The sequence below is a fragment of the Oenanthe melanoleuca genome, chromosome Z (genome assembly GCF_029582105.1).
Source record: "Oenanthe melanoleuca isolate GR-GAL-2019-014 chromosome Z, OMel1.0, whole genome shotgun sequence".
NCBI lineage: Eukaryota > Metazoa > Chordata > Aves > Passeriformes > Muscicapidae > Oenanthe > Oenanthe melanoleuca.
This window is the reverse complement of record NC_079362.1, coordinates 60,758,713-60,772,827: the sequence shown is the minus strand read 5'-3', so window position 1 is coordinate 60,772,827 and position 14,115 is coordinate 60,758,713.

Genomic DNA, 14,115 nt, shown 5'->3' with positions numbered 1-14,115 from the left:
TTTAATACAATAAAAAGAATGTTACATTGGGGTATGAAAACCAGATGAGCCTAATCAAACCCTAACATCTTATCTTGGGATTTTTAGAAATCCTTCCTCCTCTCTGCTTGATTTGGTTTTAGTTTAAATAGAAAAACAGATGGAGGTCAATGTTTTGTATTCAGTTTAAATGTGACCCAGGGGTATTTCAATCTCTCTAGACAAATTGATTTCAAAAGAACCTAAGTGTTTAGTCAATATCTAGTGGTGATTATTCATGGGCTTTCTGGTACCAGCAATTCTCAATATAAAATTTCCCATCATATGGGGTTGAATGTGGATTCCAAACAATGCTTATTATTTAATAGGGATTTATAATATTTGATACAGGATTGATGATTTTAATCACCGTAATTCTTTTTATGAAGACTTTAAGAAAATATTTCCTTTGGCTGTGGAGTATTCCATTCCAATACTCTTCCAGAGTATTTCACCAAAAAATACATTAAGTTTTTGTTTTGTTTTTTTTACTAGGAATAAACTAGTAGCTGATATTCTTATAAAAGAGAGATAATAAAGTGATGATTTTTTACATAACATAACTGACAGAACTCTTTTCATGCATGAGTCGAAAGAACACTGTCAAATGTGTGTGTTGTACAGAACAAAACAAAAACATTTGAATGGCTGGCAGACAGCCTCCTGCACTTCTCATGTTAATTCCATTAATGTTCACATCATTCTGCTAGCATAGCTTGTAAGTGTGAGGCAAGGTTCTGAGTTCTGTGAGATGTATTGAAATAGGATGCCTATCTGGGGAGAGAAATTTGCCTGATTTAGGAGTTAATTTTTACTTGCTGAGGTCCAAGTCATTACACAGGTTACTTGCTTGAGTCCAAGTTTAGATAATATCCACAATATACGAGTGGAATTCTATTTTCACTCTGGAGCTTTAAAGCAGCTGAGGGGATGTGGAGAACAGGTGTAAATCTCCCTTACTACCAGAGGTAGACCCAAACTGCCTCACATACTAAACTGCAGAATATGTGCACCTTTTGAAATTGGGAGGTTTGGCTACTGTAGCAAGAGACAGTTTGTAAAATATCATTGTTTTCATCTTTAAAAAGATGGTTTACCTTCAGAACCACGTTGTGTGTTTGGCAAGGAAAGGGCAAGTAACAGCAAGGCAGGCATCAGATCACAGCAAACTGCCCTCCAACCTCAGGAAATCCCAGGAGACCCCAGGAAAGACATCTGCTCAGTGAAAATGCTTCGTGTCAGAGCTCCATTCTCCAGATCAGTGCTCTTTTGTGATGATTATATTTCTGTGTACTTATTTATGCTAAAATGCCATCATTCCTCTCTATAATGATGGATAATAAGGCCAACAGTGGAAAGCTCACCTAGTGTTAAGATCAGCAACCTAGAAGCTTCCTGATCCCAGGTGAGAGTCTGCATCCCTTTGTTCCAGTTCTTTGCTCTAAAAATAGGACAGCAGAACAGGCCTTTTTTGTGAACCATAATATAGATACCAAGTGCTTACTGACAAGACTTCTGACAATCTCATGTGTCAACAAGAACATTATAACAAAATGTCATATTTCTGAACCTCTGCCAGGAAAAGAAGTCAAGGTTTCAAATCTTGTGTTTCTTATGGTTAGTCATATTTATTTAACATCTTCATGGGTCAACTTTAAAAACTAATGAAAAATACATTTGTCTGGAAAATAACAATTAATTTCTTTTTAATATGGAAAACTAAACCCATTAACTTTCTGGGTTTTGTCTCCAACCTGCCTTCCTTCTTTGCAGTTCACATTCAACACAGAAAGACTTTAATATTTGTATAACAATATATAATTATTAAACTGTATGTCAGATTGTAGTCCTTCCAATAAATTCTGTTTCTAATCTAGATTTTTTGATCACTGTTAGCTCCCACTAGAGAGGAACTAGGAAAGAAGAGCCTTCATGAGCACCATAAAAGTCAGATTCTCAGAATAATTGATGAAAGGGGCTAAAAGTATAATTTAAAATATATAATACAATAAATCAGAGTTAGACGGTGGTGTAATAAAATAAAGCTTTAAAAGGGGGAAATGCAAGATAAATAGGTGCAAAAACTTCTGCTAGTGGAGTATTTTATGCTGCTAGAATAAATCTCCCAGGGATAGTAAGGAATCATCATCTGTGGGGTTTTGCACAGCGAATGCACAAACTCTTCTTGATATTCTTGAATGGAATGATCAGAGATACCTTTAAAAAGTACTTTCAATACCCTGGCTGTTCTGTCTGTTTGTCAGAGAGTATATATTTTTCATTGGTTGTATTGAAAATCATGTCAATTTCTTAAAGTCAGTTTTTCCATCCCTGTGAAAACGTAATTTTCCAACTTCACATTAAATGGTTGAATTTATATGCAAATCCAGATATAGCTATATATAAAAAGTGTGTGATATTTGTAATCACTGTGAGTAAACTTGTTTGTATCTGTTACTTCAGGAAAAATAAATTAAAATGGGTCATTGTATCAGAGTGAACACCACTACAGTAAGGTGAAAGGTTTCTCATCTTTAAAAATATTGCCCTTAGTAAGCTCTCCTTAATGTTCTGTTGTTCAAATAATATGAATAGAAGTCATACTTAATTTTTTACAACATTTACTGTGTTTATATTAATACTTTTAAAAGTTATTACCTTTCTATCCTACATAGGAATGAAGAAACTGAACTAATTTGCAATTTCTTAGTTGACTGGTGAATTGATATGAACTTTTTATTATTTCTTTCCCACTAAAATAAATTGGGACATAGAACCTTGCTATTATCTGGAAATAAAAGCCATAGCCAAAAAATCTGTAGAGGGTGGCATGTGATGGGAAGAAGTTTGCTCTAAATCCATCCATTTTTGTCAGTCTTCCCTAAAGATAGAAAAAGTTCAAAGAGAATGAGTGAAGCACTAAATACAAAGCCATACAGGGTATAAATTAATCGGTATATCTCATTTCAAAATTATTTCAGATGCTTTCAAATTCAGCAGCATCTTTCTGTAACCTGAGAGTGAAAGCGAGTAAACTCTGCTGCATCTGTTGCATTTTCTGTATTTAAAAGTAAGAATTATACTGAAGTAAAATTATATTCCAGGATTTATGGTGCATTATGACCCAAGAGATGTGCATTCCTTGGATGTGACACTCCTGTAGGGTCACGGAAGGCTCACATAAAGCTCATGTGTAAAGCTGTCACAGAGGTTTCCATATCACTCCCAGGAGAAGCAGGGCACTGCTGCAGCTGGAACCTGGCACAGTCCTCAGCTGTTCCCTGGGGACACTGTCCTCCTCAGGAGGATTCAGTGACATACCAACAGGTCAAGATAACAGGATGACAAAGAAAGCTTCAAACCAGCCTTGAAGGTACACACAGAATAGAGCAGAGAACACGCACCTAAACCGCTGTGCTAATCCGGTAACTGCAGAAACCACCGGCAACAAGTGGAGGACAGAAAGTCTGTCACAGACTTAAAATCCTGTAATTGTGCCACTGGAGAACACCTAGTTTTGATTAAAGACCTTGTGCTCCTCTCTGTGTGCAGGGTCAAGTCTTACACTGTAAATATTTCATCATGGGTAACCAGTCTTCATCTGTTTGGAAACCTGATTTCAGAAGCAGCAAGAAAGACTGAGACGGTAAAATTTATACTTGATGTAACTCCCTGGCAGAAAACCAAGGATAAATTTGGCCCATGTGTATGAATAGAAGTAACTAAAAATGTGCAAGTGTTACAGAGCAAGCTAAAGCAGCAAGTCAAGGGAGAACAGAGGGCATCAGCTTGAGAGGTAATCAATATGTGTGGGAGGCTGGAAATGATAAGCAACACCAATGTCAACAGAAAGTCAGAAGCAGGGGGAAGAAAGCTATCACTGTTTTGTATAATAAAAACTTTCTCTCTGCAACCACCAGAGCTTGCCTTTCATTATTTAATTGCTATGGGTTATATTATGCACTTGACTACACTAATATGCAAAAGCAGAAGGGATGTGGGATATTTCAGACCTTTTTTTAGGCTTTAATATAAAGTTTTAATATCCCATTTTAATGGAAAAAATCTTGGTTTGCAGTTCTGATTACACCCCACCACCCATGGCCTCAAAAGCAGGCATTATTTGTTAGATGGTGTGTACAGTAAGGGCAAGGCAGCTGGAGAGACCATGTACTGCCCCCAAAAAGGAATGGACAAACAGGAAACCAAGATTGCAACTGTCCTGTTCCAATGTCAGTAATTTCTAATAGATGAAAGATACTTTTAAATGAATGAACAAATATCTAGACAGATCTAGCCATGGTACACATAAGTCCTTGCAAGTCCAGAAGTAGAAACAGATTAAAAGTTCATTGGTCAGGGGAAGACTTGGGCTGAATATCTCATGCTTTTTTATTTTGGAAGTGGAAAGGCCAACTTACCAAGAAAGAATCATTATGTAAAATTAATATCTGGATTCATTGTTGCCCAATATTTTGTGCAGACATTTATTCACACAAAATTAGCAAAATGCAAATATAAGCAAGGTATTCACTATGACAGTTTACATTTCCTAACTCAGCAGTTTCTATGCCTCCTTATAATGTGTTTTAGAACACATGAAAAAATGGTCTTTGTTATTCTACCTGACAGAAATGTGCATATCCTTTCAGATCTTAACTGTTCTACCAGGTGCTTTGAATACACATGTACTTACTACACCAATGTTAGGTAATCATACACATAACAACTGAAATTTATTTTGATAGTTTAAATGTATGATCCATATGACCGCCCATTTTTGATACATTCTCTATTTTTCTTAAAAAAACCTGACCAGTGTGTTTTCCCATGTATGAACTAAATTACTCTAGTGCTTGTTGGTATTTTTTTAACAGTGTACTACTAAAAGACTACACTGTGTAAAGGGAAACAGGTAAGTCCACATTTTAGCTCACTATTGAGATGCTTTTGTAGTCATAGTGTTGTTGCAGCTTTAGTGCATCCTCCTTTTTGAAATGCATTGTCTAAACAATAGTATGGTCTTTTTGTACCCACATGCAGACCAAACTCTTGGTCATTTGAATTCCCCAGTGAGAGGCCCAGTTCAAATGCATTGCAGTCTCTGTTTCCATATTTACTCAGGTCTTTTTGCAGCAGGTTGTGGTGCACAAACATTCATTCCAATGGCCAACCTGCATAGATTTGGGGTGAGATATGGGAAGTTTTCTCAGATTCCCCACTTCACTCGAGCAGTCCAGCATCTTTGCTACACTTATCATCAGTGAGCTGTTTCTTTATGTGTGTCCTCTTGACTTCATCTTAGAACAATTGGAGAGTTTATGGAAAGCATATGGAAAGGAGGAGACAGAAAAAATGGAGAGAGATTAGACCATAAAAGAATGTGTCTTTGCTTAAGATTTAGATATCACTTATTTCAGAATCTCTTTTACATACTCCCCCAGCCTCCCCTCTCTCTCCTTGCTGTCACTTGGGAGTATACCTGAAAACATAACCTCCAAAAGATCATGCTGCATCCTGATTATTTCCTGCATGTGCACTTTTAAACACTGCACAGCACGTTTTGTCTTGTATGTTTGTTTAATCCCAAAGCTGATTACGAGGTGTTATACAAAAGGCAAAAAGTATAAATTTATCTTGAATTTGCCAGTCTTTTGGGTATCCATCAGTTTGACTGGCTTTAGAATTAGACACTTAAGCTTCATTCCAGTCTGATTTACAGGCCAGAGTTTGTGGTGCATCCCAGTGTATTTTAATTATTTGTCATTATCTTAAATTTTTAAATGAAAAGTGTTCTTTAGTCCCACCTGCTATTCTGAGCTGCAAAAAGTTTGTTCTCCTTATGAAAAAAAAAAAAAAACAAACAACAAACAACAAAAAAGTGTTCTTTTTTGGTTTGTTTTTTTATTTGTTTGTTTGGGGTTTTTTTTTTTTTTCATTTTGTGGTGTTTTGGTTGGTTTTTTTTTTTTTTTGGTTTTAGCTTTTTTGGGGATTGGTTGGCTGGGTCTTTTATGTTTTTTGTTTGATTGGTTTTGGGTTTTTTGATTGGTTGTTGGTTTGTTGGGTTATTTTTCTGTCAAAAATTTAAGGCTTAGAGCTACTCTGTGTATGTTCAGGCCACTCAGATCCAAATCCATGCTCATTCTCTTTGAATAACTACTAATCCAGAAGAATATAAATAATTTTAATTTCTCTGTCCACCACAGCTCATGACCTTAAACAAAACTATTCTTAGGTATTTTCAGTAAAGTAAAAATTTTATCACAGGATCCAGTTTAGACTAGTGAACTGCAGAAACTGCAAGAATAGCTCTTGAAGATCTCTTAAGATGTATGTGAAAAACAAAATCAAATTTATGTGCATGATATTTCTAAAGAAATACGTTCTGCCACTACAGAATTTTAAGGGGTCCACAAATCTCAAAACAGTAGTACCCTACCATTTGTGGGTTGTATTTTCAACTTTTTCATTGCTAAATTAAACAACTTTCTGCTAGAAAAAATCCCACTGTGGCTTTATCATTGACTTTACCAGGAACAGAACCAGGTCCAAATGTTTTGAGGATTTTGTTCTTATGCACATTGATGGTGGTCATCTTCCTACAGTGTTTTAACTTTTTTATTGTAATAACTAAGAATTTGCTAATCTAACTGAAAGCATCTCATAGAATATTTTGGGGGTCTCCTGAGAGAAACTAGGGTCATAAAAGAAAGATAAAAACACAGATTTGTTACATGAGCAATAAGTAGGAGGCAAGAGAGATCTTAGAAGTCTTGGTAGAGACAGATATCTGCTGTATGGGACATGGTAATCTAAAGTGCATTATTTTGAACTTTACAAGGATTTAAAGTCCTCTAGAAATTCAAAATGCAGCAACATCCCAAAAAAAAAAAAAAAAAAAAAAAAAAAAAAGGGAAAGAAAAAAAGAAAACCAAAAAACAAAGCAGGGCAAAACAAAATTCAAATTGTTGATTTTATGGAGATATTGGCACTAATCTACTTGTGAAACAACAAAAGTAAAGGAATTATTTCACAAAAAAACCCTCTTACTTAAAACCATTGCCTTTATAGTATTATATGACCTCCGGAATAGGTTCTTCCTTTTTATATTTTTAATAGTTATTTCGTTTATCAGAAACGGCAAAATTATGAAATTTTCATTTGTTTCACCTAAAAGTAAAAATAACATTCCTGGTATCTAAGTTATAGGTCTTCCTTTGTTTATATTTTAGAATTATTCTTTTGATTCGTTTAAAATCCCCTTTGAAATGCTGAATATTAGAAAGGCAGCACAGATGCTGATTCTGTTTGCAATGGCCTAAAAAAGTGCAAGCTTTAATCTGATGTCTAGGCTGCATTAAAAAAATTGGATTGAAAAGGATTAGATTAGATTAGACCTTCTGGATTTAAAAATGTTAAAACTCCATTTATGCTTTAACATAATCTCCTTCCACTCTGAAGCCATCAAGCTGAGCTCTGTCCCTTGCAAGTATTTATTATTATTATTATTATTAAATTTGCTTCTTTTTCATTTTAACATCCTAGTTTCATATTTGTAATAGCAAGAAATCCCCTGAGACAGATCTAAAAGTTGTTCCTGACCTGGTGAATGGAAGGGTAGGCACATAAACCTCTGGCTTTTATGATGATTTTATGTATTTGTGCACAGTCACAAATGTAAATATTAATAGCTAGTTTTTAAAAAGCCAAATAAGAGTGAGTGCTTTTAAGAACTTTAGAGGCTTGTGAAAGAGTGGCAATGTTTAACAGTACAACAACTTATTTACAATGCATTATTATGAAGAAATGCACAGTTTAAAAAGCAATCATGCACTTTAGTAAATCTGAAGTACCTATTACCTACAGCATCTCTAATAAAAAAAACAACCAAGCAATAATATTTGCAAGCTGCTCATGGTACTTCAGAATTAAGATTGGCCTTTACTTCTCACATAAATAAAACCAAGATATTGTTTGGGGGTTAAGGTATGGCAGCTCTCAGAAGCAAAATGGAGTAATAATAATATCCTTCCAGAGATCCAAGCAACCTTTACAGTGATCAAGATGATGATGATACTGCTGAATTTCTGAGCCTCCCACACTAGGGGCAGGGCTATCAGATTTATCACTTACTCTGTACTGAAAATATTTCAGGCAAAACAAAGACAATTATGACTATCAGAGATTACTATCTGATATATGTGGGAGATTATAGAATGCTAACTCCTACATGAACATATTAAGTCACTGGCAACATTTCTGCTCTGCTATGGTGATCAAGCATTTCTTTTTGCCCCTGGAGCTCTGAAAGGTCGTGATAGATCATACCACCAAATATGCCTTAATTTGTGCCTCTAGACACATATTCTGGTGAACATCCAGAGGATCCATTATCATGATTTGGTATGACCTAGCAATACAAGAAGATGGGTGCTGCTACCAGAAGGGTGGTGCTTACTGAGCTGGGCTGGAGATTCCTCAATTAATTCAGGATATCTGGGAGGACATAGCAAGGAACTATGTTTGCTGTAATTGAAATGTCCCACTGATTGGTGCATCTGGCTCAGGACATTGGAAGTGAACTGCCCAAACCAGGCTGTTGTGACACCAGCATAAAATGTACAAATAGTCTGATCAAAAATGCCTGTTCTCAATGTATACACCTCTATAACGTTGTCCAATCTTTGTAAGGCTCAAAGCTGTCAAGAAGGTGTAAATAACTGAACACTATTTTCCCTTAGCACCATCAGAGAAACTGAAATATTTTATGACTTTGATAGGTATTTTTTATCTTAATCTTTCTTGTTTTGTATACTTTTCTGACAGCCACATTTAAGAGAGATGGTTTATGCTCAAAGTGTACATCTGAGTATCTGAGCCAGATTTCCTCTAATAAAGACTGGTTCAATTTCATGAGTTCATTTTCATCATCCCTCAGAGACAGCTCCTTGCTGCCCACACATTCTCCTTTATGTTAGTATTGCTGTGTTAGTTAATACAGAAATCCTGTACTGCCATCAAAATATGAGCAAAACTGCAGTGGCCCATGAAGCTTTATCTCCCATGTAAAAATCAGCTACCAATTAAAAGTCATTAGGATTAAGGGTCCCATTATAGTTCCCATTAAGAGAGCTGCAATTACTCCCTCATAAAATGTAGAAAAAAGCTGTGAAGAGCCACAGGAAAGGTGTATCATGCTTCATCCAAATATGATAACATGATAACAAGACCAAAAAAATGTATTATTTGAGGACTAAGTTACCATTGATTTATAAAAATCATTAGTTTTAATTCAGCACTGATAACTTGTAAATTGGGACAACTTGAGGAGCATTTTGTAGAAAATTTATTTCTTGCTAGTTATCACAAAATTCAAGAAACAGTCAAAAACTGCTACCAAAAAGACCACTAAAAGCAGTCTAGAAGTTCTCTATTTAGAGGCTGAATCCAATAAAATCTGGACATTTTTCACCTTCTGTTCAACTCTGCAGTCAAGAATATGACAGAAATGAAATCTCATTAAAGGGTGAGCCAAAACTTCTGCCTGTAATTAACCATTAGTCCAAGCAGCAGAGACGGAGACACTGGAGAGACCTGGACCTCAGGAAACCAAATCACAGCCCTGCAGTGAGAAGAGAAATGTGGATTCTGAATGAAATGCAAGCAAATTGCTGTAAAGAATGTCAAGAAGATTGTGCAGTTTTAGGGAAGAGTACAAAGCCTACAGTGCCTTGCACACTACAGAGATAGATAGTCACACATTTTCCTTGATTAATTGTCTCTAATTTCAAGATTATAAGGATTGTGTCGGATCCATTTAGATTGCTCTTGACTTCAACAATTTCAATACTGATTTTCATCAGTTTAAATTGTAATTGCTTAAAATTTTCACTTAAAAGAAAATTTATCAGCTGTAACAATATTCTATGGGACTATTCAAATTTTATATTTCAATTAAACTCTGACTTGATATTAAATTCAATATACTCAAATTTCAGTTATAATATAAAGGTTAGAAAACAAGCACCACAAGTTAGCACAATACTGACTATTTATGGTTTTGATTAAACCTTTTTTTTTTTTTTTTTTTTTTTTTTTTAGTTTTAACAATTGAAATTGCAATGTTCTTATTTTGTGCTTTTTTTGGATCAAATTTCCTCTTTTATATTAATTAAGCAGGGCTCTTTCACTGACAGAAGCACCAGAGTGGCACAGTTCATTCTCCCAAGAATCTGGGTACCAAAGCCTTTAGCATCAGCTGCTGCTGAAGATATTTCCAAATGATACAGTAATGCTGACCTAGAGTACAAACCACCAGCCTGGACATATCTTACTAAATTTTGGCAATTCAATTGCCATGAGAAAAAATTGTCAGGGATTTGAAACAGGCACAAACAGTGTGGAAGATGTGACTAATATCATAATAGTTCTACACTAGTAAATGTTTTGAAAATCATTTAGGCAATTGGATCAAGTTATTTTGTCAGTGAAAAATACTTTCTATATAATTGTATTTTTCTTCTCTAATATTCTGTTATTTGTGATTAATTGTGCAATATTCACTATGAAATATTTAAAATATGCTAACCTGTATTTTCTATATGTTGAGTAAGAAATAGGATATCAATATAAATAATTTTATGGAATGACAAAAAAAAATATTTAATTCCAGTTTCTGTAAAATAATATACCCTTTTCTAACTCAGCTTTAAATCCTAAATTGATGTGATTATTTGACCAGATAGACTTAAATCTTAAATTAAGTAGATAGAAAGCCAATATAACAAGGTACACTTGTATCAGTACGAAGCACTGCTATTCTGTTTTGCAAAAAAAACAAACCAAAACCAAACTATTTTCAAAAAAATTGTGGAAAATTTGTGACTCCTTTATATGATTTCTGCAAGCCAAGTCAATCAATGTATACCATAACCTTGTATTTTGTTATCACTATATAGACTTTGTAGAACCAACAGTTTTGCTTGTACATAACCTTGAGGCTGTGCCCTAAGGTAGACTGTCAGGGACTGTGAATAACTCTTCTTTTCACATATCCTTACAGCAGAATAGCTAGCTGGTTGAGGACTGCAAAGTTCAACTGGTTAATAGGCTGAGTAGGTCTTTTCTAATAAGGAAAACAAACGAGAAAGAAAGGCCTGCAGGAGGAGTCTTAGGAAGTGCCAGCACCAGACAGTGCTGTGCATCATGTCTGAAAAGGCCACATAAACAGATTTCCCTCAGTAGCCTGCATGGACTCTCTCATGAAATCTCAACTTTGGTCTCAGAAGTGGGGAGAGGCTCTGACTTCTCTTTGTAAGTGGGTCAGTCAAGCATAAGTGGCACCTAACCTAGGGAGATATTTTAATTCTCCATCACAGGGGATCTAGGCTGTCAAGGGAGGTTGAAAGAATCTACCATCTCTCTGAAGTGGCAAGTCCAATTCCCTCCCCTGGGCTCTGACCAGTCACCCTGAGTAGCACTGAGTGCCCAGTTCAGGGGAGCTGGTCCTGAGCAGAGGACAGTGCTTGGAGGCTGCAGGGGAGCAAGGCTTCGAAATTCCAGCCATGGAAAGCCATAGGATCAGCACAGTGGAAACAAAGCCTTTGTGCTACCATTCTGCTCTGTTAGAATGCTGGAATAACACAGCTTTGGTATCAAAAAATAAAATCTAGGAATATTTGTTAATTACAGGGTCTATGAGGGAAGCAATCTCCTCAGCATGAGCAGCCCTAGGTGTAATATAGCAGCCTATTAGTAAATCGCATTTCCAACTGAAATGAAGAAGGAAAGATAATTTCTTTTTCTGATTCTGTCTCACAAAAGTAGAAAAAACCAAAATATTTTTATAATTTTTTTTCAGTGGTGCTTCCTGGTTTAAATGGTTGAGTATTTTTTCTTTCCTTTTGAGTCTTAAATGAGACTACAAGTTATAAGGAGAATTTAAAAATCAGAGCCCTGTGATCCTTCAGCAAACATCCAGACTATTCAATGTATGACAGACATATTAGAGGGCCTCTCCACTTCAGCTTTCTAAGACTTATTGGAGAGCTGTTATCACAGAAATCAATAGAGGAAGAAGTATCTTCAGTCAATGCTGTTCACCATGATGGATCTCTGGAACAAACTAAGATTTTGAGGAGAACTCTTGAGTGCTCAGGATAGTTATTGCAATACCACATATTTTGCATTCACACTTTTACTAAGCTAACAATTTTTTTTTCTTCACTCACATTGTTTCTATTAAATAGAATTCCTCATCCCAATGTGGGATTTTTTTCCCATGATAAAATGGCAAAGAAGGTATGAATCCTAGTGGTTTTCCCTAAATCTTTGGAAAGGGCACTTAACAGCAGCTTCACACAATCAGACTTAAGTAGATCTAATAATGAAGAACAACTAAATTATAAAACACATAAACTCAGCACACATTGCAGCTACTGTGTTTTTCTCTTCGTGACAATTTGCACCTGTGTCTGCTATTTCCTTTTCTAGACAAGTCTTTCCTTGTCTGCTTTCCAAAAGAACCTTCTTTGCCTGTATTAGTTCAACTGTTAGTTACAATTACATGTTTTTATTGTCCTCTTGTCTTTTATGCATATGTATATCTATTTATAGATGTAGTTATATGTGTATATAAATGTTCTGCTGAATTTTCTTTCCCGCTATGATCTGTTGATATGTAACATTCTCTGAGACATGCTTTGCACTTAAGTGTGTTAAATTAAAATACAATAAATCAAAAATACATTAATCACTTTTTAAAAATCTTATAAATAAGAACAATAAAAAATGAATGTTGTATTTTGTCCTGTGACTCATTCTTTGACAATAATTCTTTGGTGAAAAGAACTAATGTACTGGAGAATCAATAAGCTTTCAGACATACTACATCAGTGTGTTTCCTTTGTTGATCTATATTTTCATTATTAACAGTTTATGTCAAGAGTGGCCTCTGTCTAGTTGGGGTATTTTTAATTTATTTCATCACTGTGGAATTTTTGACTGTTTGAGGGATCTTAGGTAGGACAACAGAGTCAGAAACCAAAATTAAGACTAATGTATTGCAATTAAGATTGCCCAACTGAATAACTCGGATGCAGGATTTAATTGTGGTTTTTTTGCTTGTGATTTTTTTGTTTGTTTTCTTCTGTAATAAACTAATAAACTTGATTGAATTTCTGATTCCCATTTCATTCTTGTGAATCAACTATTCACAGGTTGTTTATGTTTTGTCAAGTGAATGTTATTGATTTGTCATAAGTCGTAAAGACAGAGGGAGTTTTGTTTGCTAGAGAAACTCCTCGAAGTCATTGTTCTTTAATAATTACATTGGAATGGAATCACAACTACCATGAAATAATGTTATTTGTAATTTAACAATATTATGCTTACAGAGCAAAGAATGCACTTCAGCAGAGCTAAAATAGCAAACTTTACAGATAAGTAGAACCTGATTTAGATGTGTGGATCAACCTCCTTATTTCAGTATATCCTGAGAATATATTCACAATGTCACAGTGTCCATATAATTTTGCATTTTGCAAAAGCAAACTACAGCACAAGACCTTTCTATTTCACATCAGCCCCTAGTCTGACTGTACCCTGCACATCTTGCAGCTGAAGAACCTGTTATAGAATGACATAACTCTACAAGAATTAGAGTTGGAAGACCTTTAAATGGCTATCTAGTCCAAGTCCCTGCAGTAACCAGGGAGCTCTTTGACTAGATGTTTGTTGACTAGATGCCACACACAGCTAGACAGGACTGCCTTTTACCCTTGGCACAGAATTGCAGGTCCCTCTTGCCGCTGCTGGTTGAGGTCTTGCCTTCTGCAGTGCTGCTGAAATGCACAAAGCTAGTCTGGGCCAGGCAGGCTGCACCTGCCTCAGCTTATTGACACCTGGCATGTAGGGTCTGGTGAGATGAAATATAGTTTGTAACTTCTCATTCAAGGAGCAGTGTTTTTTCATTCATAGGGAAGAGTAGGCAGTGGGTGACTTGCCCTTTGCTCTGAGGTGTTTCCAACTCAGTAGTATAAAAATAGCCTTTACTGGTCAGTGTCAGGCTCATATCTAGTGCAAGAAATTATCATCAT